We start from the raw sequence: 6,271 nt of genomic DNA on the forward strand, positions 1-6,271 counted from the left end.
ATAATACTATATATGTCTTACTAGCTATATGATCGATTCCATTTAACGCATTTTGCGAGGCTAGCAGCTCATATGTCCCACGAGATGCCACGGCCCAAAGCTGTGGACATCGAAGCTGTTGATGCTTTTTATGAAGCTGGTGGTGACTGGAGTCAACTCGCCCGTACGAGCTGCCTCGTGCTTGTTATGTGATGATCATTGAGACTGACCACGCATTCCAGGCCCCGCGCCAAGCAAATCCCCGTCTCGCTGCGTAAAAACCATGACAATCCCGTCGTTCAGCAGCAGATTGACCAAAGCAACTGGGTCAGCTGACTAAAGCACCTGGTGGTAACATCCACTTTAAGGTGAAAACAAACGATGCCTGCCAGAACCTCGCCGATCAGGAAGTCGAGGCTCTCGGGGGTAGATACCGATTCGGCGAGTCTGACATTCTTGCCGACCGCCTCTTTATTGATGTGTCGAGTCTGACAGTGATTTTGACGCAGGCATTATGCTGAGACGCTTCTTCGAGCTCAGAGCACAGCCGATGTACGGTACATTCCGAATTGTAAATCTGCATGCTGTGATCACCACAGCCACGTGGCGTGTGTACTTCCGTTCTAGTCGGTGCCTCCCTGAACTTATTGTGCGCGGCTCTGTAAGCGACCAGCTTGTTTTTGCTGACCGCACTCACCCGGTACATGCTAAAAACGCCTCATTTTCGACCCAGTCCATGTCGTTCGGTCAACGTTCCATCTATGCGCTCGACCTAGCTGAAGACGTTGCCCGGACTTCCAGTAACACCCGCGGCAGACCGGACCCAAATCCAACACGGACATCATATGATACGGTGGTTTGTCGGATAACAAATGAAACTTTGCTTCAGCGATCGTTTCACGATAGCTCCATCAGGACAGCTGCCATTGTTTGTGCCAGATCATCAAACGACAAATCAGCGCCTAGCGAGATCTTTCTTGGCACTACAGGCTCCAAAGTCGTGTCACCGCCTGGTAGTCCGAATTTTTCTAAGCTACTGTTACCACCACTAGCAGCAATAGCGTCCCAATCTAGGTGCTGCTTACAACTAGGGTAATCGTAAGGAAAGCGATCGCGTGCTGGCGAAGACTTTGCAAACATGCTGATGAATCTCGTTTAAACCCCCTTGCCGAGGTTACAACAAGTAACTACTTCCACGTCCTCAGCACTGTCGAGATCGAGTCTAGCGACGCTCGATGAAGTGAAGACCTCGCGCTTTCAGATTGTGCCGCGGGAGGTACAGGCACCGCGCGACATAAACTCTAGCAGCCAGTTCCTTACTAAGCACCACACCAATGTGGTAAAAGCTGATAAACCGATGCTGATTCAGCAGATAGTCAGTGAGATGAAGGCTACAGAGGGGCTGCCGTAGCTCTATCGCTTAAAAGAAGCTTTGGTTAAGGTCGATGACCTTCGTTCTATACTTACAAGCGGAACGAGTGTAGCGGATCGCAACCCGCTTGCTCCAAGTCTAAACAACCTTATCCCAAGAATCATTAACTCTTTTGTTTAAAATTGAACTGTATTTCTCTGTTTTTAGTTGCGGCAAAGTCGCCTATATCTAAATCTATATATTTTTCTATCTACATAGAGAAACCAAATGTACAACTATTGGCTGTATCAATTACGCACTGAATTCTTGTTCAAGTTTAGCCACACCATCTTGTGTAACACACACCCCTCCATCCAGGACAACCGATACCCCATTACACTCTCCCCATCAAGATTGTGAACACCTACAGCTCACATTCAACTGTCGTTCCGAACGCGGCTCGAGTGTCTAAGATACCACAACATCACTACGATCTTCTCCACGAATTCTCTGCTCAGCGATCCCTGTGTCAGTTACGCGGTTTAACACCAGACAGCACGTCCGCGGCTTCAAGGGAAGCGCTGCCCAAGCTCTCGGTAACCGAGTACCGCGCAACGCATTGTCAGCGAGAGGTCGCAAGACCAAGAACACAGACGCGGTGTCTACTCTTGACCGCGCACCGCGCCCGCTACGACCGTGGATTACCTCGTCGAGGTTTTGAGGGGAGTCGACTTCGAGTCAGATACTCCTTTCCCAGGATGGACGAAGAAAAGAGGGCGTGACGTGCGCCCTGCTCGAGCTTTGCGAACGCCGTGTCCGGTCCCCAAACTCTCGACTTCTGGGGGAAGTGGTGTCAACACCAATAGTCTCGACAAGGTACAGAAGCAGCAGCTGGATGCTGTCAGCAGGGCGGCTCTTGTGCGCATCCACGGTCGGCTCTTGACCCTCGTGTGGAATACAGATTTTGCTACAGAAGCAAAATAGCGCTCACTAATTCGTTGAGCGTGACTAGTCATTATTGATGCTGAGCTTGACGAACAAAAAGCTCTCCGAGCTTGCTTCTTGGTTCCTCAAGAAACCTCGGTGGATCGGTACCGCACTTGACTTCGTGCTCAAAGAGGATGCGCCCCTGTACCCGTGATGCGGACAATTCCTATGGTGCCCACCCCTGGCAAAACCGCTGCAGACGACGATGATCTCTTTGAGCGGTGGGTGCAGCAGAACCGCCAACTTCTTCCGCTGTCTACCTTACAGCGAAGCCACAAGGTGGTAAACGCGCGTGTGGAGCGCCATCTTCGTTTTGAGTTTGCCAACCTTAAGGCGCAACGCCGACTTCGTGCGTATTGTCGCCCTGCGACACATGGAATAATATATAACGTTTCCGCGAGCTCTATGGTCTCGCACACGGGTAAGTCTGCGACTGCATCAGCCGAAAGCCATAGCTTGAGATCGACTCATGGCCCTTCGGCTTCCCGGGCTACTGCCAAGAAGCACGGGCGCAACGACGAACGGAACGTTATGATCCCTCTGATCATAAGCGTCCACGTTGTCTGGGCATTCTTGCTGAAGTGGCACTTCAAACTCCCACGACTACTCGAAATTGGGGTATCTTCGCCACTTCAAAAGATACTGGGTTTGACCCTGGCGACGACATCGACACAAGTCGTTTCACGTGATATTGGACGCCATCATTCTCATCGAGAAGAGTGGGCGGCGGACGATGACGACTTGGTCGACTCGAGATCGGGTGATCGCGTTCGAATCTCGCCGGCTTTGGCTGCGGCGAGAAGTGTTATTTAGTGCTAAAAACCTTTTACACATGCTGTTTCAGCGGTCTTTAAGATGAAGATCCGTCCACGGTTTATTGAACCTTTAAAGATCGTGGCCAAGCAAGGCGTTGCGTATACGCTGAACCTTCCAAGAAGAATGCGCTCATACCCGGTGTTTTATGTGGGCTTGCTCAAGCCGTACCAGGATCCTGCGCTAGTGAACGCGGAAGCGTTGGTGTTAAAGCGGGCCCAAAGGCGCTCGGCTGCCCAAACGTTGAACGGAAAATTGGTTCTAAGCACGGAGTGCAACAATTTCTGTTTCCAACGGCGATAGGCGCTCCACTGTCGCACGTAGTGACGTATTCGTCTGTTCGACGGCTAAGAGCCGCTCCGACAGAGCACGAAAATTTACAAAGTGAGGCAGTCGGCGCACAAAGTGCTCCAGACTCTGGAGGTCTTCCGGATGAATCGGTGCTATGATACAGCAACCCGTTATTCAACGAATCGTTGTAACCGTGCGCGCAAACGTGCCGACAATTTCTTGTCCGAGTGTCCAAGCTCCTTGTTTCCAAGAGCCTGTAGCAGCGCTACACACAAACTGTCACCCACATATTCAGGACGGATTAAATCCGTCACTGACGACGACATTGTCGTGACATGAGCAAGCTCATAGACCGTTCTGCGTGACAACACATCAGCCAAAGCATTCTAGGTTATACTTCACCTCGAAGTTATATTCCGCAAAAAATGAGAGCCACTTGGCCATCCTCTGCGAGAGGTGAGGCGACTGAGTCGCAGCGCGTAATGACACATGACCTGTGCAGATCACAAACAGCTTTGATCCAGCACGTACACCCCGAACTTGATAAGCGCATACTTCATCGCAAGTAATTTCTTGTCGTGGACTGGGTAGTTAGGTCCCCGTCCCCAATGTTTCCAGCATTCCTTTTTCCTCTTCCGTCTGCATATTATTTCTGTATGTCTTGGCTTTCAGCCAACGCATCGCGAACGTGTCACTATGACACTCAGTTTGGTAGACAGGAAGTCATTGACTTCTTTACAGACGGTGAGGGGGCGACATCAGCTAGCCGCGGCTATTCCTCCCCACCACGCCCTGAGCCATGAGATATGGCGTCAGCGGGATGCAAGTATTAACACGCCCGTTCGCGTAGCGGCGTGTAACCGGTAGACGCATGCACTGCATTGTTCAGAGCAAAGTGTACGAGTGGGATACGTCAAGAATTGTTGTTTCCCATGATGAGGATTTGATACCGTATCCTCTATGAGGCCCATAACACTACGACATCTCGGTAGAGAAAGAACGTACAGCTTGGGGAGTTGCCACGATTAATTACTTAAGCTGTAAATATGGGCGACCACATATGTGCGTACGTGTGAGTCGTGTCAGAGGGTGGTGCCCTCGCCGAATGCGGCGGCGCCCTGGCAAGCTTAATTGTACTCTCCGAATGTTGGCAGGCAATGAATATGGACTTTGTGGACCGTTTAGACGCGATGACTCATCTTGCAGCAGTACCGGACACCGTCAACGGTGTAGGTACAGCGACGATGTTTGTCGATCGAGTCACTGGACGGCGGGCAATCAAGTCGACACCGCCCACTGCCGACTTTTCTCGACGAGAATAGTACAACGAGGAATGCCTTGTGGGTAGACGTCGTCGACGGGGGTTGATCCACATCTTGTGAAGTGACGGTGATCTCCAAACTCTTAGAACTCGTGTGCGTTTGAGGTGCCACTTCGGTAAGACTGCCCGGACGTCGTAGACGCTTATGATCTGAATGGGCATGACTTTCCGCGTCGTTGTAAGTCTCAAATCGCCCGGCGCTTCTCGGCAGTAGCCCGGAGCCGAAAAGCCATGAGCCGATCTCAAGCTATGGCCCTGAGCTGCTGTGGTCATAGACTCACCCGCGTGAGAAACCACAAAGCTCGCGGGATCGCTATAGAATATTCCATGTGTCGCGGGACGACGATACGCACGAAGTCGGCGTTGCTCCTTGAGTTTGACAAAGTCAAATCGAAGATGGCGCCCCACAGGCGCACCCACCTCCTTGTGGCTTCGTTGTGTGGTAGACAGTGGAGGAAGTTGGCGGTGCTGTTGCACCAATCGTTTAAAGAGTGAATCGTCATCTGCAGGGGTTTCGCCAGAGGCGAGCACCACAGGGATGGTCCGCTTTGCGGGTATAGGATTACTTATTTTTTGAGCTCGAAGTCAAGCGCGGTACCGATCCATTGGGACTTCCTGTGGTAACAAAAAGCGAGCTCGCAGAGCTTTCCGCTGATCAAGCTCAGTTTGTGTAGTAGCCGGGGCTCTGACTACGTAGACGCCTAACATCAGGTGATCGCGTCTTTTGCTTCAGTAGCGGGATCCGCCGAGCGGAAGCCGAATTTCACATGAGGGTCTAAAACCGAACGTGGATACGAGCGCAGGAAAGCTGCTTTGTGAGCAGCCTCTAATTGCTGCTCCCGTGCCTCGTCAAGGCGATTAGTAATATCACCACTTTCCTTGGAAACCGAGAGGTCGGGGAACGGACATGATTTCCGCAAGGTTTGAGCTGGCTCACGTCGCGCCGTTGGTGCACTTTATCTTCCTCGTCTTCCCATGCTGAGAAAGATGTATCCGACTCGTAGTCAGTTTTTGTTAACTCCTCGACGAGACAGTCGGTGGGCGCGGTTCGTTGCGCTCGGTTATCGAGGGCTTGAAATGTGCATTCCGTGAAGCCGCAGATGTACTGTCCGGATATGCACCATGTGCAGAAAAAGAAGATGGGCTTTGCCCGTCGGCGCCCTCGGAACCAGCTAGACTGGGTGTTTTATGTGTCGTAGACACAGGGCTCATAAAGCGGAGAATGAATAAAGTTCTTCACGTCAAGGTGTCTCATACCGCGAACCTCGTATAAGGCGACTGTTAAATGTGAATTAAGAATATTCACAATTTTAATGGGGGGAGTGTAACGGGGCTTACACGTACCTCTGTATGAAAAGGCGGATCGTACAAGATGGGGAGACCGTACATAAGTGTGGATTACACAAGTTGGTGTAAACACACTGTAGTGTGTCTACACCGTAACAAGAATTCAACACGTGGCAGGGTTGCCAGTAATAATGCATATTACTATATTATCTATGTTTTACTATATTAATTAGGTTTTACTA

The sequence above is a fragment of the Plasmopara halstedii genome (assembly GCF_900000015.1).
Source record: "Plasmopara halstedii genome assembly, contig: Scaffold_430, whole genome shotgun sequence".
Classification (NCBI taxonomy): Eukaryota; Oomycota; class Peronosporomycetes; order Peronosporales; family Peronosporaceae; genus Plasmopara; species Plasmopara halstedii.